This window comes from Rhinolophus hipposideros (assembly GCF_964194185.1).
Source record: "Rhinolophus hipposideros genome assembly, chromosome: 17".
Taxonomy (NCBI): Eukaryota; Metazoa; Chordata; class Mammalia; order Chiroptera; family Rhinolophidae; genus Rhinolophus; species Rhinolophus hipposideros.
The window spans coordinates 31,083,676-31,105,466 of record NC_138063.1 but is presented as its reverse complement, the minus strand read 5'-3'; the positions used below and the strand labels follow the sequence as shown (position 1 = coordinate 31,105,466).

Below are 21,791 nucleotides of genomic sequence, written 5' to 3'. Positions count from 1 at the left end.
GAAACTATAGCAAAGGGTGGAGTAAAAGTCATGAGAAAGGTTGAAAGGAAAAGAGAAATGTTTCAGGATTTTCCTTCTGCAGGTGTCATGGCAGAGGAGGGGAAACCCAGCCAAAATGTGAAGTTGAAAGTTGATTATTATGATTATTATGCAGGATACCATACTTTAATTACTGGACTTAGAGTGACCAGAGGACCTTTTGTAACTCATAAGTAACCAGAAAAATCTAAGGAGCTGCCCAAGTGTTTCCCCATGGGGCAGGGAAGAATTAGCCCCACAGGTGGGGAAATAAATGATATTCTCTGACCTCGGCTCCATGAAGCCCATTGGTCCACATAAAGGTCAGGCCCGAAATCCATGCCAGAGTGAGATTTCAATGCAGTGGCTTTATGCTAGTGCAGGATCCTGAACGCAGGAGGGAACCTGCCCCAACCCTAGGAGCAGAGGGCTTTCACTTCTCCCAGAAACAGAGTGTCTCTGCAGAGCTTGAGGTAGGGTGGGGTGTAGAGGAGAAAGGGGAGGGTATGAAATAGACTGTTTAGAGGGTGGGGCAGGGCTGGTGCTCACTTGAGATTTGTGAAAGAATCTTGTAGCTGTGACACCCCTATTCTTTTGTCTTTTGCTCCTCAGATCTGATGTCTGGATGGCTCTGGTTAACCAGTACTGGAGGTTCACTGCAGTGGAGAGAAAGGGTACAAGGCGGTTAAGGGTATCGTAAGGTAAGCGGTGATGGGCTGTATTACAGATAGTCTAAGCTGGAGGAGGAAGAAAGTAAGATGCTGGCCCTGCAGACCATGCCCTGTGGGTCCAACTGTTGAAGCTAAGATTCTGTAGAAAGCAGGAACCACAGGAGGTGAAGTGCCAAGCAAGCTTTTGAAGGTGGTGAATTCATTTGTGAAAGTAAGATCGGCAGTTAGGCTGTGGGCAGCTGAGGTGTTATGGGGGGAGACGATGGTTGTTGAAAGGACTGAGAAGCCAGAGTGTGGTGGCTCCTCCTTGGCACAGAAGTGACAGAAGGGTGGAGAGGTGCTAAAGCTGCTGTGGAGTGAGGAGGTACGTAAAAGTCAGCCACCAGCAGGGTCATGGGTGGTAAAGTCCTTGGGGCATGAACTTTAAGGAAGCTCAACTTCAAGGCTGGAGAAATGGAGTACAAATGGACTTGAATGGTTTGAATGACGGCAGTGTAATATCCAATTATTAAGCTCTAGTCCTTTCACACACACAACCCCCTTACCCCCCCACCACACACACACACACACACACACAGCCTGAGCTGACTGAGATGTGGACCATTACTCGGCCCCAGTCCAGGACCCACATCCCCATCACTGATGCCCTCCAGGGGCTCACGGGATCGGATGTGCTGCACAGTGAGAGAGACAGGGATAGCCTGAGGTGTTTCCTCTGCCCTTTCTCCTTCATTTGGAGTAAAGAATTATTTGAGGGGTAGCTGGATGGCTCCGTTGGTTAGAGTGCGAGCTCTGAACAACAGGGTGGCTGGTTTGATTCCCACATGGGCCAGTGAGCTGCGCCCTCCACAACTAGATTGAAGACAACGACTTGACTTGGAGCTGATGGGTCCTGGAAAAATACACTGTTCCCCAATATACCCCAATAAAAAAATAGAATTATTTGACGGGTGCAGGGGCTGGCAAGGTGCTACCTCAGTGCTCTCCAGTGTTTTTTCATAGCTGATGGGTGGCTGAGACTGAGATAAACGGCCAAAGCCCTGTCATTGCCACCCTTTTGCAGGAATCCCCACCCTCCGACAGGAATTTACAAACAAACTTCAATTCACAAATACCGAGTGCTCATGGTGGGTGGGGTGCTTTGCTGGATGTGTTGAGGGACAAGCCCTGCCTTCAAAAAGCCTACAGACTGGCTGAAGAAGGAAGGTTTTTATGAGTCACAGCAGAAGGAAGTGTGAACAACCAGATGTTTATGTGCAAAGGGCAAGCACAAGGTGGTCGAAGACTTTCTGGGAAAGACAGCTGCAAGCTCAGCTGGGAAGGAGGATCAAGTCATAGCAGGAAGGAGAAGATTTCCAGGCTGAGACCGGCAACTGGACACAATCATCTTGTCTGTCCCCTTAATAGGTCCTGATGTTTGAACCAGTAGCCACAGAAGGGTAGTGTCCTTGGTCACTCCTCTGGACAAGTATATACCAGTATAAAGCAAACTAGAACAAACACATTTGAATAGTTCTTTCCCCTGGGGGCAAGTTTCAACATATAAATCGTACTCCTCAGAGCACTTCAAGATAGCAAAGCCTTACTCAGCTCATTCCAGGTTGATATACTGCTCTGTGTTTGCATGAAATATCAGATTACAATAATGTGTCTGTGGGAACATCTTGCCTTGCATAGTATACATTTCTCCTATTGTGGATCCTCAAGCAATGCTGACTTGTCTGTCAGTGTTTAGACACCATGCCTGGAGGCAGCAGGCATGTTCTTAGCATCCCCAGTCTCCTCCAGTTGCCTTCATTTTCCTCCCCAGTAGATTAAGGGTCTAATCCAAGGCCTGGCATACTCTCCTGATCTATTAAGTCTCCTTTCTTCATCCCCAACTCTCCCTCACTAGTGGAGTCATCAAAGCCACAGAAGCCTGTGAGTTCTCCTGGAAGAAGAGAGGGGTTGGGGACAAAGACCCCAGAACCCTCAGCAAAACTGGGAGGGGGAAAAAGGAGGGGGCCGAAAGACAGTGGCAGAGAAGTAGGGGGAAAGAAACAGGTGGTTCTGCAGTATCAGATGCTGTCCATTCAAGGAGGAGGAGACCTGATGAGCAATTGCAGAGCTGGGAAAAGAATATTTATGCAGGCTGAGGGTGGGGTGTAGAAACCAGATTGCAATCAGCCAGGTGTGAGGAAATGAAAGGAGAAAGTGCTGACAGCCCTTTCAAGAAGTCTGGCAGAGAGAGCAGGGAGAGATGAGGCAATAACTGAAGCCAATGTGATAACTAGTCAGAACTCTAGTGGGTAGGGACACTCAGAGTTCTGCCTCTGACAAGACCAGGGCACCTGATCACACATATACCACAGCACCAGTGGTCCTCAGACAAAGTTCCACCCAGGACAGTCTGGACTGGGGAGTGGACAGCATCTGGATTATTTAGAAGCACTAGAGGATTATGGAGAAAAATAAAATAATTCAAGAACAAGTAAAGAGGAGAAAATAACTTAAGAGATATCTTCATGGAAATGGAAATTATTTTTAAAAATTTACCAACATCTGAAAGTTAACTACGTTGGATTTAAAAACATCAACCCCCTCCACCCCACCCCAACCCCCAGAGCTCAAAGAGGCTTGCATAGAGCCAGGGGTTCTGTGCACATATTAGGACGTGAGTATGATGATCCCAATTTAGTAGAGAGGCCGGCTATAGTCAGAGTGTATCTGATGAGTAAGTACACCTTCAGCAGTTCACAAACACAGGCTATTCATGGCAGCTCCTGGGGAAAAGACTATCTGGAGACTGGCACTTGTGGTTACAGGCAAAGGAGGTGAACTTGGAAGAAACGAGTGTATTTTATACAATTCAAGCTCCCAGGGAAGGATTTCAGGATGGTGAATATCTTGATCAAATGATACCATGCTTACAAAACAAAACAAAACCCTATAATTAAAATGGAATTAATTAAATTAAATTGAATAGAATGAATTTAACTGCTAAACTAAAGCACATAAATCATGTTTTATAAAGACAGCAGAATTCTGCTCCTAGCAAACAGAGACCCTATTTACCCTCCTACCCAAAATAACAACAACAAAAAAAAAAAAAAGAAAAAGAAAAATGGACAGAAAAAGAGAGAAAAATAACAACAGTTTTCAAGAGATGGGACATCAGGCAGCAAAGGACAGCAATCCTGAGATAAAGGAAACAAATAATTGCCCGAGCTTACTGCTTTGAGAGATTTCAAGTGATGGTACAGGGAAGGGGACCCAAACAAAGCAAGACGCAACTACATGCTGCCTACAAGAAACCCATTTAAATATGAGGACAGAAATTAAGACAAAGCAATTAGGTAGTTGCCACCAGTTGTGGGGAGGGAAATGTGAAGCAACTACTTAATGGGGTACAAGGTTTTCTTTTGAGATGATAAGAATGTTTTGGGACTAAATAGAGGTAGTGATTGTACAACATTGTGACTCTACTAAATGCCACTGAATCACACACTTTAAAATGGTTATTTTGATGTTACGTGAATTTCACCTAAAAAAATGCTAACCAGGCAGACAAGGGAATAAAACGATATAAATAACAACCAGAAGAAACCAGAGACCTACAAGAGGTCTAGAGAATGAAGTTACAAAACTCAGACTTTAAAATAATATGTTTGCTGTGTTCATTGAAAGGTGAAAGTTATATTTTGGAAGAGAAATATAAACTATAAAAAAGGAAAACTCTAGAACTGTAAATATAGCAATCAAAATTGGTAACTCAGTGGATGAGTTTAACAACAGAATAGATAGCCAAAGAGAGAATTAATGGATTTTTGATGGATTACAAAACAATATCCAGAATACAGTATTGAGAGATGAAAAGATGAAAAACAAACAGAAGTGAAGGTAAGAGACAAGTTATAGAAAGGAGTCCCATAAGGAGAAGGGAGGAGGAGTGGGACAGAAGCAGTATTTGAAGAGTTAATAGCTGATAATTTTCAAAAATTTATTAAAGATATTAAGCCATAAATTTATAGCTGACATCTAAACAGAAACAATGGAATTGGGAAGACAATAGAATGATCTCTTCAAAATGCTAAAAGAACATCAGCCAATAGATGTTATAGACAACAAGTACCTTAGCAGTTCATAAGTGGGACATTCACTCAGGACAAGAGAGATATGACAGGATCACAGGAAATGGGTAAGGATTGAGAAGGCCACTAAAGAGGCATCAGCAAGGGATAGTTCCCAGGCAGATGCTCAGGAAATCTCAAGGTCCGCTACTAGTGAAACAATGAGTTAATCTGGGTGAAGCTGAGCAACGGTTACTGGGGATGGGATGGAAATAGGCTAGAAAGGGTCAATTGGAGAAATATGGTGAATGATCTCATCGTACAGATGATGGGAAATACTGAAGGTGTTTTGTAGCATCCCTGACTTGTTTCTTGGTAGGATACTACTGCTAAAGTCTTTCTCATTTTCCTGATAGTAGGTATAAATCATGCTGTCTCTTGCTACTTTACTATGAGTGAAATGAAATTTAGATAAGTGCCAACTTCAGTGGCCACTGTACTTTCAATCCCTTGAGAGGAAACATTATTGAATTACCATTTTTAAAGAATCCAATTGCAATGAATCTTATTTCATTTTTTATCTGTTACTCTGGAGCCAGGGAGACAGTAAATTAGAGAAAATAATGAAGTTCCCTTTCAAAGTTGTTTCCCCATGGCTGACCTTTTAAATTATCTTTTGTCTAAGAATGAACTTCTTGGGGTTGGCTCAGTTGCTTAGAGCGCAGTGCTCTTACTAACACCAGGGTCGCTGGTTTGATTCCCATATGGGCCATTGTGCTGTGCTCTCCACAACTAGATTGAAAAAAACAACTTGACTTGGAGCTGATGGGTCCTGGAAAAACACGCCGTTCCCCAATATTCCCCAATAAAAATATTTTTAAAAATTAAAAATTAAAATGAAATAAAATTAGTTAAAAAAAATACTTTAAAAAAATGCAGCATGAGGTGAGCCTCTGTAAAGTTCCCCAGGAATTTACAACTAATCGAACAACAATAACTCCACAAAGGACTCCCTGCACAGCAGACAGGCAAGACGAAGAGGCCCACTACTGAATTCACCTCCAGGTGGGCGAATCGTGAGAGCGGGGGAGGAGGGAAGGGAGAAGTGCAGAGACGGAGCCGTGCGAGCGCAGGATGCAGACCTCGCTCAATGCTCCGAGCACGCTGCATCCCAGAACTACCGCAGCTGTGGAAGTGGGAGGAACTCGGACTGCTAGGGCTCCGCTTATGGCCCACAGGGCTGAGGGGGCAGCATTTAACACGGCTGAACACAAAGCTCACGGCAGAGGCCTCAGAGAAAAGACTGAGGGAAGAGGGCTGAAAACAGTGGTTTAAGCCCTCACTGCCAAGCAGAGAACGGAAGCCTTAGGCACTGAGACGAGCCACCCACTCCCTACCCTCCCAAAGCTCGCCCCACCCCCACCTGCCCGGTGCTAGAAGCAGAACAGTAGTAGTGTCAAATCAAAAGAACAGAATATTTGCTGTTCTGAGAACTGTGGACACAGATTCGCAGCCAAACTAGTTCCGGCAAAGTGGAGGGAGCTGTGGAAGCAGGACCGGCTGTGGTGGTGGTCCCCGCCATTGCTCTGGGCCACCTCTCACAACTCACCCCGCCCTTGTCCCCACCTATCTGGGCAGATCCCTGCAGGACTAAACAGAACTGCTGAAACAGAAGGGCTCTGAATCTGGTGCAGGAAGAGCTTTGGAACTTCAAAAGCTATCTGCATACCCACCGTGACACTGCACCCTGTGACCCAGGCGAACTATTAACAGAGAAGAAGCCCATCTCCCAGGGAATCCCCCCATTGTGTGAGAAGCTGGAATAGTGCAGAGAAAACATAGCAATACATTGTGAGAGAGAGAAAAAAGGCTGCAGTCGGAGAGAAAATAAAACTTTCTACCAACAAGTACTGGAAAACAAAAGAAAGACCTCTTCCTATCAACCTGTTGCAGAAGCCACTCCTGTAGATGTCTAAGAAGAGAAATAATAAATCAATAATTGCCATGAATAACCAAGGCAACAAGACAGCTCAGAAAGAAAGTGAAAAGTCTCCAGAAAAGGAACTTAAAGATATGGAAATACGTGACTTAAATGACAGAGAATTCAAGATTGCAGTTCTGAAAAAACTCAACGAGATGCAAGAAAACACAGAAAGACAGTTTGATGAACTCAGAAACACAATCAAAGAACAACATGAGCATTTTACGAAAGAGATTGAAATTTTATAAAAGAACCAAATAGAATTTCTGGAGATTAAGAACTCAATAGAAGCAATTAAGAATGAAATAACCAGCTTAGGTAATAGAGTTGACCATATGGAGGAAAGAATCAGTGACATCGAAGATAGAAACCTGGAAATTACACAGATGGAAGAAGAAAGAGACTTGACACTTAAAAGAAATGAAAGAACGCTATAAGAACTTTCTGACTCCATCAGAAAGAGCAATATAAGAATAATGGGCATACCAGAAGAAGAAAGAGAGAAGGGAACAGAGAATATATTCAAACAAATTGTTGATGAGAACTTCCCAAACTTGTGGACAGAACTGGATCCTCGAATCCAAGAAGCAAATAGAACACCTAATTACCTCAATCCCAACAGGCCTTCTCCAAGGCACATTGTATTGAAGCTGTCTAAAATCAACGACAAAAAAAGAATCCTCAAGGCAGCCAGGGAAAAGAAGACGGTAACTTACAAAGGAAAGCCCATTAGATTATCATCAGATTTTTCAGCAGAAACTCTACAAGCCAGGAGGGAGTGGAACCAAACATTCCAACTATTGAAAGAGAGAAATTATCAGCCAAGAATAATATATCCATCAAAGATATCCTTTAGATATGAAGGAGGAATAAAGACTTTTCCAGACATACAGAAGCTGAGGGAATTTTCTAATACACGACCTGCACTACAAGAAATACTAAAGGAGGCTATTCGACCACCATCAACAGGGACAATTTGTGGCAACCAAAACATAAAAAGGGGGAGAGTAAAGGCCTGAACCAGAATATGGGAATGGAGAAAGTAAGCGTGCTGAAGAAAATGGAACACTCTAAATATCAAACTTTCTTTTACATAAACTTAAGGGTAACCACTCAAAAAAAAAATTCAGAACTGAAATATATACTGTAATAAAAGACGAAACAGAGGGAAACATCATAGAATACCACCACACAGAAATAATAGACAACAACAAAAAGGCAAAGAAATAATGGAGACACAGCCTTACCAGAAAACTAAAGATAGAATGACAGGAATTCCTCACCTATCAATAATCACCCTAAATGTAAATGGACTGAACTCACCAATAAAAAGGCACAGAGTAGCAGATTGGATCAAAAAACTAAACCCGGTAAAGGGGATCAAATATATGGTGATGGAAGGAGAACTGACTCTGGGTGGTGAACACACAATGGGATTTATAGACGATGTAATACAGAATTGTACACCTGATATCTATGTAAATTTACTAACAATTGTCACCCCAATAAAATTAATAAAAAAAAAAAAAAACTAAACCCAACCATATGCTGTCTCCAAGACACATCTCAGCTACAAGGACAAGCATAGACTCAAAGTGAAAGGGTGGAAATTGACACTCCAAGCAAATGGTACCCAGAGAAAATCAGGTGTAGCCATAATGATATCAGATGAAACAGACTTCAGGGTGAAAAAGATAACAAGAGAAAAAGATGGACATTTCATAATGGTAAAGGGGACTATACAACAAGAAGACATAATAGTCATCAATATTTATGCCCCCAATCAGGGAGCACCGAAATATACCAAGCAACTACTAATAGAACTAAAGGGAGAAATTGACCAAAACACAATTATACTAGGAGACTTAAATACATCATTGACAGCTATGGATAGATCATCCAAACAGAAAATACATAACGAAATAGCAGCCCTAAACGACATATTAGATGAAGTGGACATAATTGACATATATAGACCACTTCATCCTAAAACATCAGACTATACATTCTTTTCGAGTGTACATGGAACATTCTCAAGGATAGACCATATATTGGGACATAAAATCAGCCTCAACAAATTTAAGAAGATTGAAATCATACCAAGCATATTCTCTGATCACAAAGCTTTGAAATTGGATATCAACTGCAAAAAGAAAGCAGGAAAAAACACAAATACATGGAGATTAAACAACATACTTTTAAAGAACAACTGTGTCAAAGAAGAAATTAGAGGAGAGATCAAAAGATACATAGAAACAAATGACAATGAAAATACATCCTACCAAAATTTTTGGAATGCAGCAAAAGCAATTTTAACAGGGAAATTGATATCATTGCAGGCCTATCTCAAGAAATAAGAAAAATCCCAAATAAATAACCTCATGTTATTACACCTTAAAGAACTAGAAAAGAAGAACAAGTGAAACCCAAGGTCAGCAAAAGAAAGGAAATAACAAAAATCAGAGCAGAACTAAATGAAATAGAGAACAAAAAGACAATAGAAAAAACTAATGTGACAAAGAGCTGGTTCTTTGAAAAGATTAACAAAATTGACAAACCCTTGGCTAGACTCACTAAGATAAAAAGACAGAAGACACTAATTAACAAAATCAGAAATGAAAAAGGGGAAGTTATCACAGACACCACAGAGATACAAAAGATCATCCAAGAATACTATGAGGGACTATATGCCACAAAATTCAATAACCTAGAAGAAATGGACAAGTTCTTAGAAACATATAGCCTTCCAAGGCTGAACCATGAAGAACTGGAAAATCTAAACGGACCGATCACCAGTAACAAAATTGAATCAGTCATCCAAAACCTTCCCAAAAGCAAAAGTCCAGGACCAGATGGCTTCACTAGTGAATTCTACCAAACCTTCAAAGAGGATCTAATACCAATCCTATATTGGTATTGGATATACCAATATATGGTCTATCCTTGAATGGTCTTCCAAAAAATTGAAGAAGAGACAGTACTCCCAAACTCATTTTATGAGGCCAACATTACCCTGATACCAAAACCTGGTAAGGACAACACACAAAAAAAGAAAACTACAGACCAATATCTCTGATGAATGCAAATGCAAAAATCCTAAACAGAATTCTAGCAAATCGAATACAATGCATTAAAAAGATTATTCATCACGACCAAGTGGGGTTTATCCCCGGGGCACAAGGATGGTTTAACATCTGCAAATCCATCAATGTGACACATCACATAAACAAAATAAAGGACAAAAATCATATGATTATATCAATTGATGCAGAAAAAGCATTTGACAAGATACAACATCCATTTATGATTAAAACACTTAATAAAATAGGTATAGAAGGAAATTACCTTAACATAATAAAGGCCATATATAACAAGCCCTCAGATAATCTCATAATTAATGGTGAAAAACGGAAACCCTTTGCTCTACGTTCAGGAACACGACAGGGCTGTCCCCTATCACCTCTGCTTTTCAACATAGTGTTGGAAGTCCTCGCCAGAGCAATCAGGCAAGAGAAAGAAATAAAAGGCATGAAAATTGGGAATGAAGAAGATAAATTGTCACTCTTTGCAGATGACATGATGCTATATATAGAAAACCCTAAAGACTCCACCAAAAAGCTATTAGAAACAATCAATGAATACAGTAAAGTTGCTGGCTACAAAATCAACGTACAAAAGTCCACTGCATTCCTATATAATAACAATGAAATCTCAGAAAAAGAAATACAAAAAACAATTCCTTTTGCAATTACAGCAAAAATAATAAAATACCTAGGAATAAACTTAACCAAGGATGTGAAGGACTTATATGCTGAAAACTATAAGACATTTTTGAAAGAAATTGAAGAAGAAACAAAGAAATGGAAAGACATTCTGTGCTCATGGATTGGAAGAATCAACATAGTTAAAATGGCCATATTACCCAAAGCAACATACAGATTTAATGCAACCTTCATCAAAATCCCAATGGCATTTTTAAAAGAAATAGAACAAAAAATCATCAGATTTGTTTGGAACCACAAAAGACCCTGAATAGCCAAAGCAATCTTAAGAAAAAAGAACAATGCTGGAGGTATCACACTGCCTGACGTTAGCTTGTACTATAGGGCTACAATAATCAAAACAGCATGGTATTGGCAGAAAAACAGACACAAAGACCAATGGAATAGAATTGAGAACCCAGAAATAAAACCACATAAATATGGACAGATAATTTTTGACAAAGAAGCTAAAAATATACAGACAGCCTCTTCAATAAATGGTGCTGGGAGAATTGGATAGCCACGTGCAAAAGAATGAAACTGGACTGCTATCTGTCACCATGTACCAAAATTAATTCAAAATGGATCAAAGACTTAAACATAAGACCTGACACAATAAACTGCATAGAAGAAAACATAGGTACTAAACTTATGGACCTTGGGTTCAAAGAGCATTTTATAAATTTGACTACAAAGGTAAGGGAAGTAAAAGCTAACATAAATGAATGGAACTATATGAAACTTAAAACCTTCTGCATAGCAAAAGAAACCATCGACAAAATAAAGAGGCAACCAACTGAATGGGAGAAGATTTTTACAAACAGTGCCTCTGATAAGGGGCTAATATCCAAAATATACAAGGAACTCATGAAACTCAACAACAAGAAAACAAACAACCCAATTGAAAAATGGGCAGAGGACCTGAAGAGACATTTCTCCAAAGAGGACATACAAATGGCAAATAGACATATGAAAAAATGCTCAACATCACTAATCATCAGAGAAATGCAAATAAAAACCACAATGAGATATCACCTCACCCCAGTCAGAATGGCTATCATCAACAAGACAAATAGTAACAAGTGTTGGAGAGGCTGTGGAGAAAAAGGAACCCTCATATACTGTTGGTGGGAATGCAGACTGGTGCAGCCGCTATGGAAGGCAGTGTGGAGGTTCTTGAAAAAATTACGAATAGAATTACCATATGACCCAGCAATCCCTCTCCTGGGTATCTACCCAAATAATCTGAAAACATTTATACGTAAAGACACGTGTGCTCCAATGTTCATTGCAGCTTTGTTTACAGTGGCCAAGACATGAAAACAACCAAAATGTCCTTCGATTGATGAATGGATAAAGAAATTGTGGTATATATACACAATGGAATACTATTCGGTGGTAAGAAAAGATGATATAGGAACATTTGTGACATCATGGATGGATCTTGAGATTATAATGCTAAGCGAAATAAGTCAGACAGAAAAAGCAGAGAACCCTATGATTTCACTGATATGTGGTATATAAACCAAAAACAACAAAAGAACAAGACAAGCAAATTAGAAACAAAAACTCATAGACACAGACAATAGTTTAGTGGTTACCAGAGGGTAAGGGGGGTGGGGGGTGGGAGATGAGGGTAAGGGGGAATCAAATATATGGTGATGGAAGGAGAACTGACTCTGGGTGGTGAACACACAATGGGATTTATAGATGATGTAATACAGAATTGCACACTTGAAATCTATGTAATTTTACTAACAATTGTCACCCCAATAAATTAAAAAAAAAAACAAAGAAAAGAAAAAAAAACACCTTTCTTATTATTAAATGTATTGAGGTGACGTTAGTTAATAAAACTATATAGGTTTCAAGTGTACAATTCTATAATACATCATCTATGTATTGCATTGTGTGTTTACCACCCAAAGTCAAATCTCCTTCTGTCACCATATATTTGACCCCTTTTACCCTCTTCTACCTCCCCACCAACTCCCTTACCCTCTGGTAACTACTAAACTATTTTGTGTGTCTATGAGTTTTAGTTGTTTGTCTTGCTTGTTTGTTGCTTTCAGTTTTATATCCCACATGTGAGTGAAATCATATGGTTCCTGGCTTTTTCTGTCTGACTTATTTCACTTAGCATGATAATCTCAAGATCCATCCATGTTGTCACAAATGAGAGTATTTCATCTTTTCTTATGGCTGAGTAATATTCCATTGTATATGTGTACCACATATTCTTTATCCAGTCATCTATCAAAGGACACTTTGGTTGTTTCCATGTCTTGAACACCATGAATAACGCTGCAGTGAACATAAGGGTACACATATCTTTATGGATAAATGTTTTCATATTTTTTAGGTAGCTACCCAAAAGAGGGATTGCTGGGTTGTATAATTCTATTCTTAATTTTTTGAGGAACCTCCATACTGGTTTCCATAGTGGCTGTATTTTACATTTTACATTCCCACCAGCAGTGTATGAGGGTTCCTTTTTCTCCACAACCTCTATAATACTTGATATTCCTTATCTTGATGATAATAGCCATTCTAACAGGTGTGAGGTGGTATCACATTGTGGTTTTGATTTGCATTTCCCTACTAGCTAGTGAAGTTGAGCATCTTTTCATATATCTGTTGGCCATTTGTATGTCTTCTTGGGAGAAGTGTTTGTTCAGGTTCTCTGCCTATTTTCTAATTGATTGATTGGTTTGTTTGTTTCCTAGAGGTTATATTGTTTTAGGTTTTACATTTTGGTCTATGTTTAGTTTTTTATTGCTGCATAGTAAATTACTACAAATGTAGTAGCTTAAAGCAATACAAATTTGTTGTTATAGTTTCTGTAGATTAGAAGTCTAGCACAGTATGGTTGGATTCTCTAGGGTAAAATCAAAATATTGGCTGGGGTTGCTATTCTCGTCTGAGGCTCAGGGTTCTCTTCCAAGCAAATAAGGTTTGGCGGCAGATTTCAGTTACTTATGGTTGTGTGACTCAGGTCCCTGTATCTTGCTGGCCCTTGACCAGGGGACTTTCTCTTAGCAATTTAAAGCTGTCCACATTTCTTCTCGTCTGGTCACCTCCATTGCCCAGCAATGGAACATTTGTTTCTTCTCGTGATTTGAATCATGCTGGTTTCCCCTTCTGCCTTTCTCTTGTGCTTTTAAGGACTCATGGGATTACATTCGGCCTACATGGATAATTCAGAGTAACCTCCTAATTTTAAGGTCAAGTGATTAATAATCCTAATTACATCTATAAAAGTCCCCTTTGCTCTGTAATATATGCATACTCCTGGTGATTAGGGCATAGAACCATTTTACAACAGTATAGTGCGATTTCTCTCTTCCAGACTTTTGTGCTATTGTTGTCATATGTTTTACTTCAAAATTTCACAATATATGGTTGTTATTTTTGCTTAAGGAGTCGATTAGCTTGTAATGTGATTTAAAGGATTAAAAAGTTCTTTATATTTACCTATACAATTACTGTTTTTTTTTGTGTTCTCCATTCTTTTGAGTAAATCCGTTTTCCATCTGGTATTGTCCTTTCTGAAGGACTGACTTCCTTAAACATTTCTTTAGTATGGGTCACTAGTGATGGATGCTTTCAACTTTTGTTTGTCTGGAAAAGTGTTTATTTTGGCTTCTGTTTGAAAGGTATTTTTGTTGAGTAAAGAATTTTAGGTTGACAAATTTCCCCCCAATACTTTAAAGATGTTGGTAGTGTCTTCTAGCTTGAATTTTTTCCAATGAGAAATCTGTAATTACTCTTTGTCTTATGTCTTATTTTTATTCTAGCTATTTTTAAGATTTTATCATTGGTTTTGAGAAATTTGATTGTTGCTTTGGTGTAATTTCTTCTTCTTTTTTTGGCTCTTAGATTTTAAAGTTTCTTATATCTGTGGGTGTATAATTTTTATCAAATTTAGAAAAATTTTGGCCATTATTTTTACAGATTTTTTTCTGCCCATATCCTCTGTTCCCTCTTCTTCAGGGACTCCAATTGTGTGTATATTTGACCACTTGAAATTATCCCATAGTTCACTGATGCTCTGTCCATTTAGTTCAGTCTTTTTTCTCTATATTTTATTTTGGATAATTTCTATGTTGTGTCTTCAAGTTTATGAATCTTTTCTTCTCTAATATCTAGTAGTTGTTTTAGTATAAAGATATCTTTTTAGTATAAAGATATCTTTTTAATATAAAGATATATATTATATATCTTTAACTTATTATAATCTGCCTTCAAGTGATATTATATTCGCATATAGTATAAGAACCTTACAATACTTACCATATTTTGCAGTGTATAATGAGCACATTTTTGCCCAAATTTGTGAGGGAAAAATAAGGATGTGCATTATACATGGGTAGTATTAATTCTGTACCTATATGAATGTTTTTAATTCTTTATTTATGCTTATGAGTTAAAAGTGTAACTCTAGGAATCAATAACGATATCCATATGCAAAACAATACAATATGATAATCGGTTTTGTTGAACTTACGACAAACTTGCAATGAAAGTAATTTCAGCCAACGAGTCAACAAAATGAAATGAAGAGAGACATATTATTGTCCACAGAGTAAGTGATTCTGACTTGATAAAGTAGGTGATGCCGACTTTATTACCATAAGATGAACAGCACGACATTTCTCTTCGTACATTTTAGGAGGGAGCTAGCAATCTAGCTGATATTTTTACAAAAATTATTGGAAAATTAAAATGAAAGATTTTTTCCCCTGAAAGTTTGGGCCAAAAACATGGGTGAGCATTATACACGGCAAAATATGGTAATTTAGAATTGATTCAATTTAATCAATTAGAATTGATTAAATTCTGTACAAGCTTCAGGGCCCAAGTAAAACCTGAAGAAGGAAGGCAGAAGGATGCCAGGGATTACTTGCATGGTGCTAGGCCCTAAGGATGATGGCTTGCCCACCTGCCCTCCCCCCTCCCATGACTACCTTGACCCAGCTCTCCCTGCTCTATCAGAGCCCCCAACACCTTTTCACCCAGAGGAGGAAGACAGTAACACTGCATTTGTTGTATGTATTAGTATTAATATCTTCTCTTCTTGCTCAGGAAGAAGGTCAAAGTCAAGAGCCCAGAGCCGTGACCAGCCTCTCTAGCACGAGTCTCATGAACTGAACTATAAGTAAAAACAATTGAAAAACTCTTTAGCTTACTTGGAATAAAATATGAAGGTGGACATTTTAAATTTTCTTCCATCTACATATTTTTCAACTTTATATTATGGAACTATTCAAAAAGGCACAAAAAGTAGAGAGAATAATGATACCCATCATCCAGCTTCAAAAATTATCAATAATGATCTAGTTTCATCTTTCTCCTCACAACTTGTTTTTTGCTTGGGAATATTTTAAAGAAAATCCTAGCCTTTTTGTGCATTTCCATCAGAGCAGGATATAATTTAAAAAAATTATTCCTATGATACTATCACACATAACAAAATCAATGATAATTTGAGGTAGACTATTAGGCATGAAGCTACCTGGTGGAATTAGAGGAGAAAGGCTAGCAATACAGTGTTAAAGTCTGTATTAGTTTCCTATTACTGCTGTAACAAATAACCATAAATTCAAACAACACAAATTTATTTCCCTATCTTGCAGTTTTGGAGGTCAGAAGTCCAAAATCAGTGCCACTGTGGGGGAGCAGGGTCTCCCACATGACAACTGCTGTTCTAAAATAAATTGGTAGGCCTTCATTCCTTTCTGGAGGCTCTAGGTGAGAATCTGTTTCCTTGTCTTTTCCAGTTTCTAAAGATAGCCCACATTCCTTGGCTCATGGCTCCCTTCCTCCATCTTCAAAGGCAGAAATGTTGCATTGCTCTGAGTGTGTGTGTGTGTGTGTGTGTGTGTGTGTGTGTGTGTGTGTTTACATCTCCCTCTCTGACTCTCTTCTGCCTTTCTCTTCCACTTTTAAGGCCCCTTTAGATTATATTAGGTCCACCTGGATACTCCAGGATAATCTCCCTGCTTTAAGGTCAGATGACTAGCTACCTTAGTTTTATCTGCAATCTTAATTCTGCTTTGCCATGTAACTGAACACAGTCCTAGGCTCCAAGGATTAGGATTTGGACATTTTTGGGGGGCCATTATTGAGCCTGCCATATGCTTCCTCCTCAATGACTTATCCAGGGGCCTTAGGTATATGGCAGGAACCAGGAGAAGCAAAATAATAACAGCATCTGGAAAAGCATGAGAGAAGGGATTCAAGTTCTGCATAAGAAGCTTCAGGGAAAAGGTTTCCAGTGTCCCTATCATGAGGAAACAAGAGATAGAAGCCTCATACAAGGAAAACTGAGAAACTCCTTCACGTAATTTGCCAGCCTGTGCTGTAGTCAGTGTTTGTTCAGAGAAGAAGGTTGGATGTAAGACCCTTCTTTTTTCTCTTTAAACAGGAATTTAGTCATGATAGGCAAAGTCACTATGGAACTTGTTGAATTATAGTTAATTTAAATAAGACATTTGAGTGTGGAGCAAATTAGAGCAAGCAAAACATTGCAGCACACTCCTAATTTTTATCTGAATTTTAGTTTAAAGCCAAACTGGGGCTACAACATGGATTGTGCTCCTTATTTATTTGCTCAGCTTCAAAAGAAAAATGAGTCCTGCCTTTGCCACATGCAGGCTGTGTTCAATGAGCTACCCACCATCCATTGGGGCAGTGGCAGTGGCATAGGAACCTCAGATACCCACCAGGCTCCTCTCCCAGGGACTTGGGAACAGGACACTTTTGGAAGCGGCATGGGTCCACCCTCAACACTCACCTGTTCTCGGGATTGATCTTGCCAGGGTTCCTTCCAAGTCTGCCAAGAATGTCTTTGAGACAGAGTCTGATGGAAACGGCTCAAATGAAGTTTAAGTCCAGGAGTTTCACAGTGTCGGTTGTGCTCTTTGACTTTATAAGGAGCCTGTCCTTCATTTTCAAGCACTGCTGAGGACTATTCCTGAATCTGGGACGCTAGAAAGTTTGGAGAACTGCTCTGGGCAGATGGGGAGTCTGCACTCTGCTGTCATTAATCACAAAAGGCTTCCTTCTCTCTCGTATGTTATGTAGCAGGAAGGGTTGGCAAAATCTAAAAGATCTCTCTTTGCTTCAAAAGGAAAAATAGGAGGCAGGAAGAGAGAGAGAAGTTCATCCTTGTTTGGGGGAAACTTTAGGTCTGCAACATCAACAAACATCAATTGTAGTGTGTGGCCTCAGCCTTCCTGAAGGAAATCCAGACCACATTAAAATCCAGGGAATTTGCAATGGTGGCATTTGTGGCGGCTTGCAGATTTCCATTGGCGATTTCTTTAAAGCCAAAGAATTATAATTAAAATAGAAATGGATCCAATTATATCTGCCTCCTGTCTGAAAGGATGTAGCCGGTAATGAGAATCACATGTCTTAACTGCAGTTCCTTCTATTTCCAAGCAAGTTGTCCCATGAGAGAAATTCCTTCTTTTCAGCAAAGCTCAGTAAACCACATTTCTCCCTGCTCTGTGGCTACTGTGGTTTTGCACTGATTTGAAATAGTCCCAGTAATGGAGTGCAGTCATAGTACATGCTCTCATTTCTCTAGCCTTTCTTCTCTGTGTAAGACATGTCAGGGTGATACGACCTGTGTTTTTGTTTCAAAGAGAGAGATCAGAAGAGTAAAAGTGCTAAGACTTAATCTGCCAAGACGCACCCTACCAGCAATGATAGGTAGCACAAGTCATTGCCACCTGGGATATTGTTAGGTTCTGAAGAGGTGAAGAGTTAGCTAGGTGACTCAGGGGAAGTGAGGAGGTTACTAGGTGGCCAAGGTGGGCTAGTCTTGGGGAGAATTTTACCCACTGAATGAGGGAGACTCAGATAACATGATGGTCATCAATATGCCTTGTAAATGGCAGAGCCTGTTCCTGGGGCAGAATGCCATGGTTACCAGGAGTAGATTACGTAATAGTTGTTCTTATCATTGTTACTACAACTACTCACTATAGCTTTGGTCTGCGCAGCACAGATCCATTCAAACATAGCAGGCCATAACAACGTTCTCTTCCTTCCAGAAAGCTCTAGAAGCAAGAACGGGTGCAGAGCCAATTCCCCAGGGCCCAGTTGTTATAAACATTCACAGACAAGTCTTTGTGTAAACATATGTTTTGATCCTTATTAGTCACTTAAATGTCTTCTTGATGAAATAGCTATTAAAACTTTTGTACATTTAAAAAATGTTTTCCTTTTGTCCATTTTTTAATTGAGTTATTTGACTTATTGAATTGTAAGCATTCTTTATATATTTTAGATATAAACCCTTTATCAGACATAGATTTGCAAATATTTTTCTAATAGATTGTGATTTGTCTTTATTTTCTTAATGCTATCTTTTGGAGAGCAGAAGTTTTTAATTTTTATGCAGTCCAAATTATTAATTATTTTTTTTGGTATCATACTATTCTTTATGTACCATAGCTGAGAACTCTTTACCTAATCCAAGGTCACAAATATTTTCTACAGTGTCTTCTAGAAGTTTTATAGTTTTGCTTTACTTTTACTTATGATTAATTTGGGTTAATTTTTATGTATGTTGTGAAGTAAGTTCATTTTTCTACGTATGAATATAAAATTGTCTCAGCCACATTTGTTGAAGACCATTCTTTTTCAACTGAACTGGTACCTTTGTTGAAAATCAAAATCCATAAACATAAGGATTTATTTCTGAACTTTCAATTCTGCTCCGTTAATCTGTATGTCTATCTTTATGCCAATGCCACGTTGTCTTCATTACCAGACTTTGTGGTAAGTTTTGAAAGTGTGAGTCCTCCAACTTTGTTCTTTTAGAAAATTGTTTTGTCTATTCGAGGTCTTTTGCATTTTCATATACATTTTAGAATTGGCCTATCAATTACTACAAGAAATTGAGCTGGGATTTTCACAGGGATTCTGTTTGGTCAGTTGGGGGAGCACTGCCATCTTAATGTTATTTCTTTTTTTTATGTTAAAATTGTTTCTGACATTAGTGTCAGAAACGATTTGGGGAATAATAGTTTTATTACATGGTAAAAATATATGAGAAAAAAGTCAAATTTGTATTTCAAGTAAATATTGGGTGACATTTCACATTGGGTGACATTTCATTTTCCAAGGGATTATTATTATTATTATTATTATGCATAATCTTAATTAAGAATATATCATCAAAGTAATATGTTTTCTATATAGCAAAAAGCATTTGATAATAATGCCAATATTTTTTTTTAGAATATTTTAATTTTATTTTAATTTATTAGTTTCAGGTGTGCAAGACAAGGTAATACTTAGATGTTCATCATTTATATCCCTCACACTGTGAACCCCCCTCACCCCTTAATGTTATTTCTTTCAATCCATGAAGATAGACTATATCTACATTTATTTAGATCTTTAATTTCTCTTGTACTATTTAGTGTACTGTGTACTGTTTAGTGTACGATGCTTACACTTATTAAGTATTTTATCCTTTTAGATGCTATTGGGATTTTCTTAATCATGTTTTTGGACTGTTCATTGAAACTACATAGGGAAAATTGGTATTTTGTATATTGATCTTTTATTCTGAGATTTTCTGCATACTAGATCATGCTATCTGTGAATTAAGTTTTACTTTTTATTTTCCATTTTGTATATAACACATTTAGTTGATCCTTCTTGTTTTATTGTACTGGCTATAGCTGTCAGTATTATGTTGAATAAGAGTGGTGCGAACAGATACCCTTTTGCTTTCAACCTATTTGTGCCTTTGGATTGAAAGTGTGTGTATTGTAGACAACATATAGTTAGATTTGCTTTTTTATCCAGTCCAACAATGTCTGACTTTTGACTGGAATATTTATTCTATTCAAAAGTAATATAATTATTAATATGTAATTATTAATAACTATTAATATGGTTGGATTTATATATGTCATTTTGCCATTTGTTGTTTTTTGGGGTTTTTTTTTTGCATCATTTCTTTTTTGTTCTTCCTTTATTCTTTTCTTTTATGTTAAACAAATAATTTTGTATAGTATTTTAATTCCTTGGTTGATTTTTGAACTATACTTTTTTATATATATAAATTGTATTGGGGAATATTGGGGAACAGTATGCTTCTCCAGGGGCCATCAGCTCCAAGTCATTGTCCTTCAATCTAGTTGTGGAGGGCGCAACTCAGCTCTAAGTCCAGTGGCCGTTTTCACTCTTTGGTTGCAGGAGGCACAGCCCACCCCATGCGGGAATTGAACCAGCAATCTTGTTGTTGAGAGCTTGCGCTCTAACCAACTGAGCCACCCAGCTGCCCCTTAAACTATACTTTTGAGTGATTGTCTTAGTATTTGCTCTAAAAATCACAATATGTGTTTTAACATATCACAACCTACCTCAGGTTAATACTTAATTCAGTAACATATAGCAACTTTGATCCAACATGGCTTCATTTTCTCCCTACACCCTCACTTTTCTGCTGTTAGTGTCATATATATTACTACACATACACACACACAGACACACACACGCACACACACACACACTAGGTGTGATAAAAAAATACAGTCAATGCTGCTGCCAAATGCCATCCAACAGAAAGGCAGGGATCTTCAATATAGGAAGTGGTACGTTGAACCTTAGTAACAGTGTGTGACAAGTTTCAACTTGTTCAGTGAAGTCGGTCAGGTGTGAGCTACAGTTGAGAGAAGGTGTGTTATAAAGTATGCCTTAAATCATCCTCCATCATAACAATGCTCTTTGTCACACATCACTTCTGGTATATGGCAATTTCTGTCAAATAAAAACATTATGGTGTGTCCTCATCCACCTTATTCACCGGATCTGACACCGTGCGAATTCTGGCTCTTCCCCAGAGTCAAAATGACCATGAAAGGTAGACATTTTGAATCAATTCAGGATATTGAGGCAGTCATGGCAGTGCAACTAAAGACACTCACGAAAGAGGACTTCCCGAACTGCTTCAGAAAGTGGCAAGAACGATAGGAGAATTGTGTCCAAAGTGAGGGGGAGTATTTTAAGGGGGATTAATGGCAATGTGTCTTTTACTGTAATAATTTTTTTCTATTTAAACATTCACCATATTCCTTGATCACATCTTGAATATATATATATATATATATATATATATATATATATATATATATATATATATATATATGTCACATATGACATATATATGCTGTAAACCCCCATATCCACTTGCTTTATATAATCTTAGGCTATTTAAAGAAATAATAGAAGAAATGATAAAAATGTATATGGTTGTCAAGTCTTTTATAATTACCCACATTTT

At 38.4% G+C, this 21,791-nt stretch overlaps 1 protein-coding gene across 1 annotated transcript in view; it reads right to left on the bottom strand.

Moving 5' to 3' along the window:
- ZNF396 (zinc finger protein 396) overlaps positions 1-17,551 on the bottom strand; it is a 39,590-nt gene extending 22,039 nt beyond the window's left edge. Inside the window, exon 1 of the mRNA XM_081078401.1 lies at positions 17,277-17,551. The gene's annotated coding sequence lies outside the window, so the exon portion shown is untranslated. The remainder of the gene's footprint in view (positions 1-17,276) is intronic.
- Positions 17,552-21,791: the final 4,240 nt, after the last annotated feature.